We start from the raw sequence: 18,424 nt of genomic DNA on the forward strand, positions 1-18,424 counted from the left end.
TTGCGTGTCTGCCTCAGATGAGAGCAATGCCATCTGTACTCTCTGCCACCGAAAATTGAGCCATGGAAAGACCAAGACCCGCGTAGGTACAACTACCTTACGAAGGCACATGATTACAAAGCACTACACAAGCCCCTTTAACGTGGCAAGGTAATGATCACAAAGGGAAATGGGCACATGTACATGCCTTTTGTTTTGTTGTTGCAGCTGCAGTGCAGCCAGAAAAATTAGGCAGGCATGTACACTTACCAGAAAAATTAGAATAGCGGCCGCTGCTAGCAGCGGCCTTAAAAATTCAGGAATCCGCCTGGAGTCCTGGACCCTGTTGGTGGTGTCGGAGAAGGCAAGCGGCCTGCAGGCAGAGATGCTGTGTGGGGAGTGACTTAGTCTTGGGGCAGGCAGCCAGTCACACGGCGTGCAGGCAGAGATGCTGTGTGTGGGGACTGACTTAGTCTTCGGGCGGGCAGTAGCCCCCCGGGATCCATGCCTCAATTATTTTGATAAAGGTGTCTGGGTACTGAACACTTTTTGTGACTTAGGCAACTTCTATTCTCAGTGACAATGCCTCCAGCTGCGCTGAAGGTCCTTTCTGACAGGATGCTTGAGGCAGGGCAAGACAGAAGTTGTATGGCAAATTGGGACAGCTCTGGCCACAGGTCAAGCCTGCGCACCTAGTAGTCCAAGGGTTCATCGCTGTTCACAGTGTCTACATCCACAGTTAAGGCCAGGTAGTCGGCTACCTGCCGGTCCAGGCATTTGTGGAAGGTGGATCCGGAAGCGCTAAGGCGAGGCGTTGAACTAAAAAATGTCCGCGTGTCAGACATCACCATGAGATCACTGGAGCGTCCTGTCCTTGCCTGCGTGGACATGGGAGAAGGATTAATGGCAGTGGTACCTTTATTGCATTGTGCTGTGACATCACCCTTAAACGCATTGTAAAGCATAGTTGCCAGCTTGTTCTGCATGTGCTGCATCCTTTCTGCCTTCTGGTGAGTTGGTAACATGTCCGGCACTTTGTGCCTATACGGAGGGTCTAGTAGCGTTGCCACCCAGTACAGCTCATTCCCCTTGAGTTTTTTTATACGGGGGTCCCTCAAGAGGCTGGACAGCATGAAAGACGACATCTGCACATAGTTGGATGCAGATGTACTATCCATCTCCTCTTGCTCTTCCTCAGTGATGTCAGGTAAGTCCTCCTCCTCCCCCCAGCCACGAACAAAACCACGGGAATGTCGAGCAGCACAAGCCCCCTGCAACGCCTGCTGCGGTTGTTCTTCTGCCTCCACATCCTCCTCCTCCAAAGAAACACCTTCCTCATCATCCGAGCCTGACTCCTCTTCCCCACACGACTCTTCCTCCTCCTCTCCCCTCTGTGTTGCCACAGGTGTTGAGGAAACATCTGATTCTGATGTAAATTGCTCCCACAACTGTTCCTGCCGTAACTGTTCCTCTTCACGCTCCTCCACAGCTTGATCCATCACTCTACGCACGGCACATTCCAGGAAGTAAGCATATGGGATCAAGTCGTTGATGGTGCCTTCACTGCGACTCACCAGGTTGGTCACCTCCTCAAACGACACGAGCCTGCATGCATTTCGCATCAGTGTCCAGTTTGGGGGCCAGAAATTCCCCATCTCCCCAGATTGTGTCCTTCTACTATAATTGTACAGGTACTGGGTGACGGCTTTCTCCTGTCCTAGCAGGCGAGAGAACATGACCAGGGTCGAATTCCAGTGAGTCGGGCTATCACATATCAAGCATCTCACCGGCAAGTTGTTTCTCTACTGAATGTCCGCAAAGTGTGCCATGGCCGTGTAAGACTGCCTGAAATGCCCACACAACTTCCTGGCCTGCTTCAGGATGTCCTCTAAGCCTGGGTACATTGACAAAAAACTTTGAATGACTAGATTCAGCACATGTGCCATGCAGGGTACATGTGTCAGCTTTCCTAAATTCAGCGCGGAAATGAGATTGCTGCCGTTGTCACACACCACGTTGCCGATCTCCAGCTGGTGCGGGGTCAGCCACTGATCCACCTGTTTGTTAAGAGCAGCCAGGAGAGCTGGTCCAGTGTGACTCTCTGCTTTGAGGCAAGACATGTCTAAGATGGCGTGACACGTCGTACCTGGCATACAGCATAGGCCCTGGGGAGATGGGGCTGTGTAGCTGGAGAGGAGATCTCAGCACCAGTAGAGTTGAAGTGCCACTCAGCCAAGGAGGAGGAGGAGGATGACAGCAAAGAGGATGTAGCAGGAGGATAAGAGATGGTAAGAGGCCTGCCTGCAAGCCTTGGAGGTGTCACAAGTTGGTCCGCTGCACAGCCATGTACTCCCTGCTTGCCATCGGTCACCAGGTTGACCCAATGGGCTGTGTAAGTTATGTACCGGCCCTGACTGTGCTTGGCAGACCAGGCATCCGTGGTCAGGTGGACCCTTGACCCAACGCTGTGTGCCAGAGATGACACCACTTGCCTCTCAACTTCACCATACAGTTTGGGTATCACCTTTTTGAAAAAATAATTGCGGCCTAGTATTTTCCACTGCGGTGTCCTAATGGCCACAAATTTACGGAAGGCCTCAGAGTTCACCAACTTGTATAGTAACAGCTGGAGAGCTAACAGTTCCGCCACACCAGCCGTCAGACGCCGGGCAAGGGGGTGACTGACATGAATTGGCTTCTTCCGTTCAAAGATTTCCTTCACGGACACCTGGCTGCTGTGGGCAGAGGAGCAGGAACCGCTCAATGGCAGAGGCGGAGTGGAGGAGGGTGGCTGTGAAGGTGCAAGGGAGAAAACGGCTGAAGATGATGCACCTGAAGGAGGAAGAGGAGAAGGAGGGTGGCTTTTCTTTTGTGTACTGCTTTTGCTCAGGTGCTCTTCCCATAGCTGTTTGTACCTTTTCTCCATGTGCCTTCGTAAGGCACTTGTCCCTACGTGAGTGTTGGCTTTTCCACGGCTCAATTTTTGGAGGCAGAGAGAACAGATGGCATTGCTCTGATCTGAGGCAGACACATTAAAAAATGTGCAAACCGCTGAGCCCCCCTGGGGTGATGGCACTATGGTGGCATCAGCAGCTGATGTTGAAGGGCATGTTGGCTGGCTGTACATAGGTGGCGATACATGGCGCCGGACACTGCCACCAGCTGTTTCTGATGATGAGCTCCCCCTGCTTCTTTCAGGAACTTGTCTCCTCCTACTCCTCTCTGACTCCCCCTCTGAACTGTCCCCTTGGTCATCTTGTCTATTAGGAACCCATGTGGGATCCGTATCATCATATTCATCATAATCATCCTGCCCAGCTTCGCTTGCCCCAGACACCTCTAAAACTGCACCAACAGCAGGTACTTCATCATCCTCCTCCTCACACATTACGTCCATAGTGTCGCCGCCTAACTCAGACATATGAGGTGGTGTAACTTGCTTAGCGCCTTCATCTGGTTGTAACAATAATGGCTGTGAATCAGTTAATTCCCCACCAATTAACTCCTGTGAAGTGTCAAATGCAATGGATGTGGTGCTTTTAGTAGCGCTGGTGGCTGCAGAAGATGAGGTGTTCTGTGTTAAATAGTCAACCACGTCCTGACAATCTTGGGAGTTGATGGGACATGCCATCTTCTGAGCACTGTACTTTGGGCCAGGGTCACATGAAATCACATCAACACAACCTCACACAGACCTGCCGGGTGGCCTTCCTCTGGGTCTGCCTCCACCTCTGCCTGTTTTGTCCGTTGTGTTCATATCGGGAGGGGGGGGGGGGGGATGAAGTAAAAGGTATGCACTGACTTGACTAATACAATGTGCAGTCACACAGGTGCAGTTAACAGGCATGCACGGAGTGGTATATCACACTGCGTGCACTCATGTAGGTAGGTGGGTGCACTTAACACAACAGGTAGGTATATTCAGTGATGAGGTGGGTGCACTGAACACAACAGGTAGGTATATGCAGTGATGGGTATTACAATGTGCACCTGTCACACACAGACAGGTAGCGGACAGGCACAGTGACACTGCATGCGCTCAACTCATGTAGGTAGGTGGGTACACTGTGAACAACAGGTAGGTACGTATATGCAGTAATGGGTATTACAATGTGCACCTGTCACACACACAGGTAGTCACTGAATGTGCTGGGCCTGGCAGTGGCACACACACACTATGAATTATCAAGGCTGTCTATGCAACACAAGTGTCAGTGGTACACACAGAAAAAAAAATAGATCACAAGAACAAGATTAGCTCTCAAAAGAGCTGTTGTTGGGTGCTATTTTAGCCATAAGAATCAGCAAGGAGCAAGCTAAGAACCCTACAAGAGCCTAACTAATCTTTCCCTATGAGAGTCTGCAGCAGCAGCAGCTGTCCCTTCTCTATTTACTGCAGGCACACGAGTGAGTGTAACGGCTGGCGATGCCTGCCTTTTATTATGGGGGGGGGGGGGGGAGTGGCTCCAGGAGAGAGTGTAGCCTGATTGGCTACAATGTGCCTGCTAACTGTGATGTAGAGGTCCAAAGTTGACCCTAATAGTGCATTATTTATTTATTATTTATTTATTGTACTTATAAAGCGCCAACATATTACGCAGCGCTGGATATCAGTTTAGGTTACAGACAATATTTAGGGGTGACATACAGCAAAAAACATGAATAGAAGAAAGACCAGATCATGCAGCACAGTATGAGTACAAGGTAATGCTTAGTCAGTCACTGGAGGGGAGCATGGAGATTAGGCAAGTTGGGTTCACTCAGATGCATAGCATGGGTTCACAGTAATGGAGGTGCTTGATCAGGTAGGACACAAAAGGAGGAGGACCCTGCCCAAAGGCTTACAATCTAGAGGGAAAGGTAAGGACATGAAAGGTAGGGGACCAGAGTTCAGCTGTGGGTTTAGAGCACTTGTGAGGGGTAGTAGGCCAGAGTGAAAAGGTACGTTTTGAGGGCTTTCTTGAAGATGTTGAAGGCGCGGGCTGCCCTAATGGGTGGAGGTAGGGAGTTCCATAGTGTTGGAGCAGCTCTTGAGAAGTCCTGGAGGCGTGCATGGGACTGGGTGATGCGGGGGGCGGTTAGGCGAAGTTCATTGGAAGAGCGGAGTGAGTGGCTATGAGTGTACCTCTGAGTAAGATCGGAAACGTAGGTTGGACAGGTTTTGTGGACAGATTTGTAGGTCAGACACAGTATCTTGAATCTGATTTTGGACTGGATAGGAAGCCAGTGTAGGGATTTAAGGAGGGGATCCGCCGTCGTGGAGCGATGGCAGCAGTGGATAATTCTGGCTGCTGCATTCATGATGGACTGCAGTGGGGCTGTTCAGGTCATAGGGAGACCAGACAGCAGGGCATTGCAGTAGTCAAGGCGGGAAATTATGAGGGCATGGATGAGCAGTTTGGTGGTGGCAGAGGCCAGGAAAGGGCGTATCTTACAGATGTTACGAAGGTGGAAGTTGCAGGACTTTGTGAGGTTTTGGATGTGGGGAGTGAAGTCCAGGGTGACACCCAGACAGCGGGCTTGAGAGGTAGGGTGAAGGGTAGTGTGGTTAACAGTGACATGCACATCTGGGAGGTTCATGGATGGCCGGGGTGGGAAGGAAGATCATAAATTCTGTTTTGTCTAGATTTAGTTTCAGGAACCTAGCGGACATCCAGGAGGAGATGGCAGATAGGCAGGAGGAGACCTTGTCCATGGTAGTGGTGGATATGTCAGGGATGTGGAGGTAGATCTGGGTATCATCTGCATACAGATGAAACCCTCACTCGACCCCTCGCTACCCTCCAACTACCGTCCTATCTCCCTCCTCCCCTTTGCCTCAAAACTCCTTGAGCGTCTGGTTCACAAACGCCTGACCCAGTACCTCAATGCTAACTCACTGCTAGACCCACTCCAATCTGGATTTCGGCCTGCCCACTCAACCGAAACTGCTCTCACCAAAGTGGTCAACGACCTTGCCTTAGCTAAAGCTGAAGGTAAATACTCCATTCTCCTCCTCCTTGACCTGTCAGCAGCTTTTGACACAGTAGATCATCCCCTACTCCTCCAGTCCCTCCAGTCCTTGGGCATTCACGATCTCGCCCTGTCCTGGCTTTCATCCTACCTCTCCAACCGCTCCTTCACGACCACATTCAATGAGTCCTCGTCCACCCCCAACCACCTCTCGGTGGGAGTCCCCCAAGGTTCGGTCCTTGGCCCCCTACTGTTCACCCTATACACATCCTCCATTGGCAAGGTTATCTCCTCCATGGGTTTTAACTACCATCTGTATGCAGATGACACCCAGATCTACCTCCACACCCCTGACATATCCACCACTACCATGGACAAGGTCTCCTCCTGCCTATCCGCCATCTCCTCCTGGATGTCTGCTAGGTTCCTGAAACTAAATCTAGACAAAACGGAATTTATGATCTTCCCACCCCGGCCATCCACGAACCTCCCAGATGTGCATGTCACTGTTAACCACACTACCATTTGCCCTACCTCTCAAGCCCGCTGTCTGGGTGTCACCCTGGACTCCACACTCTCCTTCACTTCCCACATCCAAAACCTCACAAAGTCCTGCAACTTCCACCTTCGTAACATCTGTAAGATTCGCCCTTTCCTGACCTCTGCCACCACCAAACTCCTCATCCATGCCCTCATAATTTCCCGCCTTGACTACTGCAATGCCCTGCTGTCTGGTCTCCCTATGACCCGAACAGCCCCACTGCAGTCCATCATGAATGCGGCAGCCAGAATTATCCACTGCTCCCATCGCTCCACCACGGCAGATCCCCTCCTAGAATCCCTCCACTGGCTTCCTATCCAGTCCAGAATCAGATTTAAGATACTGTGTCTGACCTACAAATCTGTCCACAAAACCTGTCCAACCTACATTTCCGATCTTACTCAGAGGTACACACCTAGCCGCTCACTCCGCTCTTCCAATGAACTTCGCCTAACCACCCCCCGCATCACCCAGTCCCATGCACGCCTCCAGGACTTCTCAAGAGCTGCTCCAACACTATGGAACTCCCTACCTCCACCCATTAGGGCAGCCCCCTCCTTCAACATCTTCAAGAAAGCCCTCAAAACTCACCTTTTCACTCTGGCCTACTACCCCTCACAAGTGCTCTAAACCTACAGCTGAACTCTGGTCCCCTACCATTCGTGTCCTTACCTCTCCCTCTAGATTGTAAGCCTTTGGGCAGGGTCCTCCTCCTTTTGTGTCCTACCTGATCTGGCACCTCCATTACTGTGAACCTATGCCATGCATTTGAGTAAACCTAACTTGCCTAATCTCCATGCTTCATCCAGTGACTAAGCATTACCTTGTACTAATACTGTGCTGTGTGATCTGGTTTTCTTGTATTCCTGTATTGTCATATTGCTGTATGTCACCCCTAAATATTGTCTGTAACCTAAATTAATGTTCAGCGCTGCGTAATATGTTGGCGCTTTATAAATACAATAAATAATAATAATAATAGTTAAAACCCATGGAGGAGATAACCTTGCCAATGGAGGATGTCTATAGGGTGAACAGTAGGGGGCCAAGGACCGTACCTTGGGGGACTCCCACCGAGAGGAGGTTGGGGGTGGACAAGGACTCATTGAAGGCGGTCGTGAAGGAGCGGTTGGAGAGGTATGATGAAAGCCAGGACAGGGTGAGATCGTGAATGCCCATGGACTGCAGGGACTGGAGGAGTAGGGGATGATCTACTGTGTCAAAAGCTGCTGAAAGGTCAAGGAGGAGAAGAATGGAGTATTTACCTTCAGCTTTAGCTAAGACAAGGTCATTGACCACTTTCGTGAGAGCCGTTTCGGTTGAGTGGGCAGGCCGAAATCCAGATTGCAGTGGGTCTAGCAGTGAGTTGGCATTGAGGTACTGGGTCAGGCATTTGTGAACCAGACGCTCAAGGAGTTTTGAGGCAAAGGGGCGGAGGGAGATAGGACGGTAGTTGGAGGGTAGCGAGGGGTCGAGGGAGGGTTTCTTGAGCAGGGGTAGTACAGTGGCCTGCTTGAAGTCTGAGGGGAAGGTGCCTGTGGATAGGGAGAACTTGAACAGGGTAGTGAGGACTGGGACCAATTCCGTGAAGTGAGGCTGGAGTAAATCAGAAGGGATGGGGTCAAGGGGGGAAGTAGTGGTATGGGAAGTCTGCAGTAGGTGGTTGACTTCCTTGGTGGTAGTAGGAGTGAAGGATGTGAGGGGAGGATATGGTGGAGGAGGAGCTGGTTTGGAGGGGGTGGGAGGTGAAGATTGGAGATTGGATATTTCCTGGTCGATGGAAACAATTTTGTTGGTGAAGTGGGTGGCTAAATCTGTGGCAGAGAGGGAGGAAACGGAGGGGGGCGAACCGAACTTCCGCAAAAGTTTGCGGAGGACCTAAACAGAGGAGATTGCAGAGAAAGCAGGGGTCGGTGCGGGCTCCTACAAGAGCGCACTGCGGGCCCAGTCGCCTCTGTGGCATCTGCGACCCCTGCTCCTATGCCAGTGCTCAGGCCACCACCTATACTGGGGATACTTATACCCGGTTACCTATACAGAGGGCACCTAGTCCTGGTAACCTATACTGGTGGCACCTATACCTGGCTTCCTATACTGGCGGAATCTATAACTGGCTATCTACCTACCTATCCTTACTGAGGGTGTTTTTGTTGTTGCAATGCTGCTTTTTTCGGCGCTGTCACAGCAGCAATGCTATGCTGCATGCCCTGCATAGTGCTAACCAGATGTAGCAGTTGCCAGACCCTGAATTACATCTCCCTCTAAGTTGCATCAATTTGAAAGGGGGAATTGTATTTAACGCAGCCGGGTAGTTTAGCGGCAGCAGGGAGAGCCGTCATTTGGCTCACCCTTTTCCAAACTGCTCTGTGCCCAAATAAGATTCTCTCCCTAAACCTGGATACCTATACTGTGGGCCCCTATACTTGGCTACCTATACTGGGGGCACCTATACCTGGCTACCTATACTAGGGACACCTATACCTGGATACCAATAATGGGGCACCTATACCTGGCTACCTATATTGGGGGCAGCGATATTTGGCTGCCTATAATGGGGGCACCTATACCTTGCTTCCTATACTGGGGGCACCTATACCTTGCTTCCAATACTGGGGCACCTATACCTGGCTTCCTATACTGGCGGAATCTATAACTTGCTATCTACCTACCTATCCTTACTGAGGGGTTTTTTTTTTGTTGCACTGCGGCTTTAACATGCAGTGCAAATTATTGGGGTAGGGGCACATCCTCACAAGTATGCCCCTGGCAGCAAAAAGTCTAAAACCGGCTCTGCGGATAGGATGATTGCACAGGCACAGCACTGGGCTCTGTATTGCAATACTTGGCTGGGGAGTGCAGGAGGGGAAGGCGGAAGGCGGAACAAAGTTGGACAGGAGGAGACACAAAGGTGGACAGCAGGGGGCACAAAGAGGAGCACAAGGAGTCACAAAGGGGGACAGAATAAGGCACAGGGGCAGAGGTGGCACAGAAAGATAGAAGGAGATCAATGGGGACAAAAGGGAAGCACAAAGAGGGACAAAGGGAGGCACAGGGGACCTAAGGAGGCACAGGGAGACACAAATTGATATAGGTGGACAGATGGAAGCACAGGGGGACAGAAGGAGGCACTAGGTGACAGAAAGAGGCACCGGGGGACAGAAGGAGGCAGGAGGAGGACAGAAAGTGGATTAGGGGGACCGAAAAAGGCACATAGGGACAGATACTGCCAAAAGGGGCAGAAGAAGGCACAGGGGGACAGAAAGTGGCAAAAGGGGACAGGAGGAGGCACAAATGAATTTCCTGCCTGTCAGTTGCCCATGTAAAAGAGGCCATATTGTCAGTAAAAATAATTTAAAAATGTCTGCATGTACGGTAAATGGATGGGATTTGTGTACTGTATTAGTTGCTGAAATAATTTAGTAGCAGTTTCCAGTTGCTGTCTGTAGTTGACAATAGAGAGAGACACATCTTGCATACATGTGAACTACTAACATATAGGTGTCAGGAGTCAGAAGGACACCATACATTATTACATGTGGCTTCAGTGACATTTGGTTGACTACCGATCACTGCTGTGCACAGTCAGCAATACACCAGACACCAGTAGACTTCTGATGCATTATCGATCTGACTATGGTCACCACTAATTTTGTACCACTGGACAGGGCCGCCATCAGAAATTTTGGGGCCCCTCACACATCATCAGGTCTGGGCCCCACCTCCCTGGGCCCACTCACTGGTTGCTGTGCCCGCCCACTAGCCAACCGAACCCCCGTGTCCGTGCACGAAGTGCGCTGCGGCGAAAAATGTGCATGGCTCCGACACTGAAATAAGCGGCATGCACAGAGTGATGTGGCAAAAGTGGGCGTGGCCATGGCATGTTGTGGGTGGAGCCAAATACTAGCAAAATACACGTAGTACTCGGTTAACAATTGAGATAGGGACTTGTAGGTCCGTTCTTATCCTTTATCCGTTCTCTTTTGTCCCCCTCTTTTTCTCCGGTGCCTCTTTTGCCCCCTCTGTGTCACCTCAGTTTGTACCTCTTTCGTGTCCCTCTGTGTGACCTCATGTTCTCATCTCTTTTCTCCCTGTGCCTCTTTTGTCTGCCTCTGTTTCCCCTGTGCCTCTTTTATCCCGCTGTGTTACCTCTTGTCCCCTTCTGTCTCAGCTCGTCCCCATGCCTTAGCCAGGTATAGGTTCCCCCAGTATAAGTAGCCAGCTATAGGTGGTGGCCCAGGATAGGTAGCCTGGTGTAGATGCCCCCAGTATAGGTAGCCTGGTATAGCAGGTTCCCCAGTATAGGCCAGCAAGATACAGGTGCCTCATACTGTAGGTGGTGCCCCGGTATAGGTAGTCTGGTATAGTTGCCCCCAGTATAGGTAGCCTGGTATGGGTGGTGCACCAGTATAGGTTAGCCAGGTACAGGTGCCCCCAGTATAGGTAACAAACTATTGGCGCACCAGTATAAGTAGCCAAGTATAGGTGGTGCCCCAGTATAGGTAGCCAGGTATAGGTTGTGCCCCAGTATAGGTAGCTGGGTATAGGTGGTTCCAACCCCAGTATAGGTCACCAGGTATAGGTGGTGGCCCAGTATAGGTAGCCTGTAGCCAGATATAGGTGGTGCCCCAGTAAAGAAAGTCCGCTGTTCAAGCACTGATGTCACTCTTCTCTCAGTGCTGGAATGCGGTGTGCTGGTTAGTGAGCCACAGGCCCACAGCCAGCACATGCAGCCCTTCCAGCCCTTTGGGGGGGCCTCGGCCCCCAAAAGCCCTGGGCCCCTCACTGCAGTGTCAGTTGTCCCCCCCTGATGGCTGCCCTGCCACTGGATGCAATATAAAGCTTAGCCTTAAGCTGAGTACTCACCACCCAACGGGTCCAGTGATGTCCCTTTGACGACGATCGTTCAGGGATGCCTCTTCCTGCTTGTGACGTCAACCGTCGCTACATGTTAGGCGCAAACAAGAAGTCAAGTGATTGTTGCTACCGGCGTGCATCACTGAATGTCATTCGCGTGAACGTGTGCCTGTACTCATGTCACGAAATTGCAGAAATGACCGCTCATCACTCAAAAAATTGTTGGAAAAATCAGTGGGAAAATAGCGTGGTGGGTATGGGCCTTTAGCACTGCATCTGCCAACATCCACCTTCCTCCCACCCACCACCATTGATCTGATAAAGAACGTTTTTTGATCCACATGGTGATCGAACTTTGATGAGGAGGGGCTTTGATTTTCAATAGATTTTTGTTAGACTCAATGATTTTATTGAGGTGGCGGTACACTTATCGATTTTCCCTGTTGATTCCTGGCAGATTCAATCACTGCTAGAAACCGATGCACCGGTGTGTCGGCCTGATCAATGCTTTGATTGATTTCAGTTGAAAATTGTTTGCATCAATTGATTGCACCTGATGGAATCACTCACCTTACTCATATTAGTGAAAAACTATTTTTGTAGGATCACTCATTGGTCCTTCTAAAGAACAGATCAATAGTAGCAAACTTTTATCAATTATTTTTAACACATGTATTAGTATTATTGCCTGCAGGGAGTCTGCTGCTATGGAGGTAGAAGAAGGGGGGATGACACATGGTGCTCAAAGGAGTAGCGTCAAGTAGGCAGGGTGAGGAATACAATAGATTCATGGCCAAGACTGCCCTTAGAGTAAACCTGAAGTAAGGAAACTTAACCAATACTGCCATTGAGGACTGTCTTGGCCAATAACCTACCATGTATACAGGAAGCCCCTCACATTCCCTAAAGATCTGGTATATTGGATCTGTAGCGACACAGACACCGACCAACCAATGTGTACATAGTCCTCCTCACCTCTCCTGCCAGAAGTTGCTATGTTATGTGTCATGCATAATCCCTCTTCCTCTAACTCCATAGCAACAAACATGCATATCTGTACAGCACTCAGCTCTGATCTGCCTGAGAGATCGATCCCTGATTCCTGCGGACAATGGTATTAATAAGTGTGTACAAGTAGTAAGTACCTGGTGCAGGATCTGGTGCTGGTTAAGGAGGAACTTCAGCCTAAACAAACATACTGTCATTAAGTTACATTAGGTAATTAAAATAGATAGGTAATATAATCTCTTACCCACCCTGTTTTAAAAGAACAGGCATATGTTTGATTTCATGAGGGCAGCCATCTTTTTGGTTGAAAGGAGGTGACTGGGAGCATGAGACACAGTTCCAACTGTCCTGTGTGCTGATCACCCCTCCCAGTTGCTAGGCAATGTGAATTTCAACGTAGGGAATCCCATCATGCTTTGCACAGCATCAGGGAAAAAAAGCCTGGGCAGTTTTCTTTGATGGGTGGAGCTTAGCTAAAAATGCAGCTAAAAATGATGCTTTGGTAAGAAAAACGTTCTGATGCTGTGAAACTGTTAAAGAAACACAAAGCCTTTTCAGTTCTGCTGAGTACATTTTTAGTCCGGAGGTTCACTTTAAGAGCAAAGGATTTCACAAAGTTGTACCATTTTGCTAGCTGAATATACCACAAAATGCCAGAAATCCTTTTCAGTGTAATCATGCCTTTAGCAGCTCCACTTGTAATATGAAGACAGAAGGGGACACTGCGAGCCCAATATAGTGCAGTATGTAGTAAAAATATTGGGGAACAAACATACATCAGAAATACAAGACAATGTTCAGTGATGACATTCAATAGTAGACATACAAATATATACATAGTTAATATGTAGTTTGAGATATCTCTAAAGGTGGTACATGTGCATATGTTAAATTACACTATATATAAGGTATGCACAATATCAAGATGCCAACTCATCAACTAGCCTGAACATGGATAAGACAAAATAATTAAACTCTAAGGAGGCATAATCGTGGGGGTAAAAATTGGTTCTAGTGTTTAAGAAACTGCTATCATCCTCAGCCTTTCTTTTGCAACCTTATCTTAGTTGTTTAGAGAATTTCAGTTGGACCCAAAAACCTCAAAAAAATAAGTGCAACTATTCACAGTAACGGCTTGTGGATCAAGGAGGTAAAAGGTGACTAACATGAATGGTCTGCAGCAATAAAAGACCTTGTCCTGTATTGGTTTAAAAAAGCAGGAGATAATCAAAGGTGCCATTACTATAACAGGAAAACACACCTGATGTGGGCCAGGGAACATTATCATTGAACCCCTGGTAAGTGGAAAAATGTTGTTTCATTTAATTAATCTGGGTCCCTTCTACACCATGCTGTTGTCAGGTCCAGAATATGACACAAGCAGCACAAATTCATGCTAGATGTGAACCTTACAAGCTGGTGGCAGAAGAATAAGGGTCTGGGTCTATTCTCATGGGATACACTTGGTCCACCACTCCACCTGGTACACTTATGGCTACAGTGTTCCCAGACACATGTGGCCATCTTCAACACGTTACCCTGTCACTGAACTTGATTGGTTTGGAGGAATACAGTGGCTGCCATCTTCATTCCCTTGTAAACAATGCCAGTTGCCTGGCTGTTATCATAAACTTTTGGCTTTAAAGCATCTAATCTGCATGGTCATTCTTGGTCAGTGACTTAAAGAAGATCCGTAAGTAAAAAAAAATCCCTCTGGGGATACTTACCTTGGGAGGGGGAAGCCTCTGGATCCTAATGAGGCTTCCCCTTTCTTCTCCATCTCCGTGATCTAGCGCTGGAAGCCCCCAAATGCCGGAGATCCAGCGCAGGCACAGTAGCGACGCTCCGGCAGAAATAGTCAAGCTGATCAGGTCCGCGAGTCACCTGCGCAATAGAGTGGACCCGGTTGGGCTCGACTATTTACGCCAGAGCCCAAGTGGAGAGCCGATACTGCTCCTGTACTGGAGCTGGAGAAGGTAAATTGCTACAGCACCTGTGCCACTTGTCGGCTGTGGCTTCCAGGGCTACAGGGATGGAGGAGGACAGGAGAAGCCTCATTAGAATCCAGAGGTTTCCCCCTCCCGAGCTAAGTATCCCCCAGAGGTTTTTTTTTTACTTTAAAGTGTTACAAACTCAACATCAGCACAGAAGTCAGGCAACTGGCCTCCTGGAGTGTCTGTCTGTGTGTGTTTGGTTGACTATGATGCCTGATGTGGCAGTTTGGTTCATAAGCATGTTTCAGAATTAGCAATGTTTGTAGTGTTCATTTGGATTCTGCATTGGGCTGTGGCAGGGCCGGTTTCTATTCTAGGGGTGATCTGGCATCGCCTGCTATTTTCTGGCATGCTTATCTGTACTGCAGTACAGATCCTGCTGTGTATGTATTTGTGTGTTTAGAAAAATCTTTTGATAAAGTCTTGTACACTCAGTCTTGTACACTCTAGACACTTCTCAGTTGAGGCAGTTAGTTGAGGCTGCCTCTACCTAGAATCTGTTATGTAGACAGGGGCCCCTGACCTACCTTCGTGCTCCAGCCAGTGAACAGACTGGTGGATTGACTTGGGCGAGCAACGGCATCTGTACAGTCTCACCCAAGAAAACAAGTCCTGTTCCTCCCTGGCAACAGTCCTCATATGTGTGTATGATACTAAAGTCTAACCAGTAGCTGTTCTTTGTTTGTAGAATCCACTGTTTTTTAGAAGTTAATGGTACATGTATGTGGATTCAACAGGTATTAAAAAAGGCTTTAAAACTATCAACAAACTGATTAACAATGTAAATACAGTATATTTGATAACTGACAATGAAACAGTAAAAATATGATAGAGGGTAGCAGAAGCATGCAGTTTACATGTAGCTGTGGCTGTCAGGCTCTGTTTCTCCTGCCAATGCTCATACCATTGTGCAGTATCTCCTACCTGGCATTCTTTCCCACTAGTACTGGAATAATGATTATGTGCCTGAATGCTTCATTAATCACTTAGCGGCAAGCTGAACATTAAAAGTCCTGCTAGAGCCTATTAATGGCTCCAGGGCATTTAAATGCTGCCGTGCACATCCACTTGCCCGCTGCTTGTACCCGCTGGGACACGGAGATCTTCAATTGGGGAAGGGGAAAAAACATGCCCCTAACCAAGAGCAATGCCTTGAATGGACATGAACCCAATCAGGGGCCATGTCCATTCATAATGACAAGAAGTGGAACAAACATGGAAATCAGGATAGTGTTTCTAGCACCATCACATGGCAAAAAGTTAAATTACACACACACACACACACACACACACACACACACACACACGCACGCACGCACGCACGCACGCACACACACTAAAAATTAAATTAAAAATAAATAAAATTAATCAATTCCAAAGGCCAATATTTTCCTTAGGGACTCAGCTTTTTTTTAATATGTGTTTTATGAGGGTATATTACTGTTATTTTACTACATAAAGGCTTGTAATTATGAACTGGACTCAAAAAAAGGAACTGAAAAATTACTCCTATATTTCCAAATAATATATTGTCGCCATACATTGTGATAGGGTCATAATTTAAATGGTTTAATAACTGGGGCAAATGGGTAAATAAAATGTGTGGGTTTTATCCACAGAAGGACGTTTTATTTTAAAACTATAATGGTTTTCTGATTTTTCCTGTTAAAATGCATTTACAATAAAGTCATTCTTAGCAAAACGTACTACCCACAGAAAGCCTAATTGGTGGCAAAAAAAAGAAAAAAGCTATAGATCATTTTGTTGTGTTGAGTAGTAATAAAGTTATTGGTGAGTAAAAGGGAGGAGTGCTAACAGGTGAAAATTGCTCTGGTCCACCAGGATAACAACCCCTTGGGGGTGAAGTGGTTAAAGTGAACCTGAGGTGAAAATAAACTTATGAGATCAAGTATTATATTTGTAGTATGGATTAAAGATAGAACATTAGTAGTATAGAAAAGAGCCTCATATTTTTATTTTCAGCTTCTTAACTTTATTTTTAAGATTGCGTCAGATTGCCGCTTTTTAGAATCCACACTCTGCTTTAGTTGAAAAGGATACAGAACTAATGACCGTTTGAACTTTTTGTCAACGCCTCTCACCTGATTTTGCTTCTATTCACTAGTCAGGAAACCAGACTGAATTCTGACAAACTGTCAAAAGCTCTTTTACATAGATAACAACTCAAGTTTTTTTTACTCTTGCTGTACTGGAAACTAGAGGGACTTTATTGTTTTCCTTACTAGGGCTAGGGCTTACTAGGGCTTACTTCAGAGTTTTCCTTACTAGGGCTAGTATTATATGTACCTATGTTTATCTCATCATTCCATGTGTCACTTCAGGTACGCTTTAACCAGGGGCGTAACTAGGCCCCACCGGGCCCCCCTGCAGAAATTCTAAGCAGCGCCCCCCCTCCCCCCAGGGCCCGCTCAGGGCCATTTGGGGGGGCTGGAGGGGTCACAGCATGAGGGGAAAGCCATGGCCACACTCGGCGGGGAGGGGGGACGTCCCCCCCCCTCACCTCTGGACTCTCCCCTCTGCGCTCTCCTCCAGCTTAAATTACTGTCTGGGCAGCGGCAGCTACATACCTTCCTTGCACTCCAGCGTGCGTTCCTCTCTCTAGTCTCTGACGTGACTTCCTGTATAAACAGGAAGTTGCGTCAGAGACTAGAGAGAGGTACGCACGCTGGAGCACACGGAAGGTATGTAGCTGCCGCTGCCCAGACACTGCCCGCCGCTGCCAAGACAGTACTTTAAAGAGAAACTCCGACCAAGAATTTAACTTTATCCCAATCAGTAGCTGATACCCCCTTTTACATGACAAATCTATTGAATTTCACAAACAGACCATCGGGGGCGCTGTATGACTGATATTGTGGTGAAACCCCTCCCACAAAAAGCTCTGGGACCGCGGTACTCTGGGCAAACTGCCACAATGTAACAATGTTCACAGACAGGAAATAGCTGCTTACAGCTGTCTGTAACTGCCAGAACAGCTAGAAGCAGCTACATAACCTGCCCACACTAACAATGTCACCATGTAATACATGTCAGAATGTGAATCTGGGAGAGGAAAGATTTTACAATGAGCAAACACTGACTAAATCATTTATACATAATTATTGTAAAAATGAAGCACTTTTTTTATTACATTATTTTCACTGGAGTTCCTCTTTAAGCTGGAGGGGAGCGCAGAGGGGAGAGCCCCGAGGTGAGGGATTGGGGGAACGTCCCAACTCCCTGCCAAGTGTGGCCATGGCTTTCCCCTCATGCTGCGACCCCTCCAGCCCCCCCAAAACGTCCCCGTGCGGGCCCCCCTGCGGGAGCAGGGGCTGCAGGCCCTATTGTTATGCCAGTGGCTTTAACAGAGAACTCCATGAAGTATTACTGGGAATGGGATGGATTAGGAATAACATTTCTTCCTTTATATTTAAAAAGCATTTTTAACTTTCATTATCAGCTGTGCAAGGTTAAATAATCTCTAGCTGTCCATGCCATGAATGAGTCTGGAGATAACCAGAGAGATGGATTATTTCAACTATAGTTGCAAGGACAATATTTTTATCTTTAAAAACAACAGAAGCTGACCTCTGCTTGTTTTTTATTGGTTAAGCGGCAAACAAGGTAAATAAACAAGTTCTATTTAAAGCAACTTCATGACATATAATGTTTCAGCAGAAATGCTATTTCTTATGTCTTTGGAAACATTCTATAATCAGCACTGATATAACTAGGAGGATATGTTTACTGTACATAAAATTTCCTGGAGTACTAATTTAATGCTATGTTTTCCTGCAGGAGTTATTTACAAGTGAACTTAAAGGAAACATCCATAGAGGTAAGATGGCAATACTGTTTGATCTCAGTGATGGCTAACGCAACAAGTACACTTTCAGTTACGGTTGCCTGCAGGGATCGGGATTCCAATCACTTCATTTTCATACTCTAATGCTTTCTCTTATGGCCCATACTCACGGGCTACAATTGTCGCCGCAACAAGCGGCGCGTGCGTGTTGCGGCGACAGGTCGCCCGTGAGTATGCGCCGTCGCACGGGCGCGCACCCCGAACTGTCGCCCGTCGCTGATGTCGCCAGGC

General features: G+C 48.0%; 1 long non-coding RNA gene across 2 annotated transcripts in view; it reads left to right on the forward strand.

Annotated features, from left to right (window-relative positions):
- Nucleotides 1-18,424, forward strand: part of LOC137521080 (uncharacterized) — a 140,157-nt gene that overhangs the window by 81,133 nt on the left and 40,600 nt on the right. For both annotated transcript variants that reach the window (XR_011022023.1, XR_011022024.1), the window contains exon 2: nt 18,127-18,166. This is a non-coding gene — a long non-coding RNA (uncharacterized lncRNA). The remainder of the gene's footprint in view (nt 1-18,126; nt 18,167-18,424) is intronic.

The sequence above is a fragment of the Hyperolius riggenbachi genome, chromosome 1 (genome assembly GCF_040937935.1).
Source record: "Hyperolius riggenbachi isolate aHypRig1 chromosome 1, aHypRig1.pri, whole genome shotgun sequence".
Classification (NCBI taxonomy): domain Eukaryota; kingdom Metazoa; phylum Chordata; class Amphibia; order Anura; family Hyperoliidae; genus Hyperolius; species Hyperolius riggenbachi.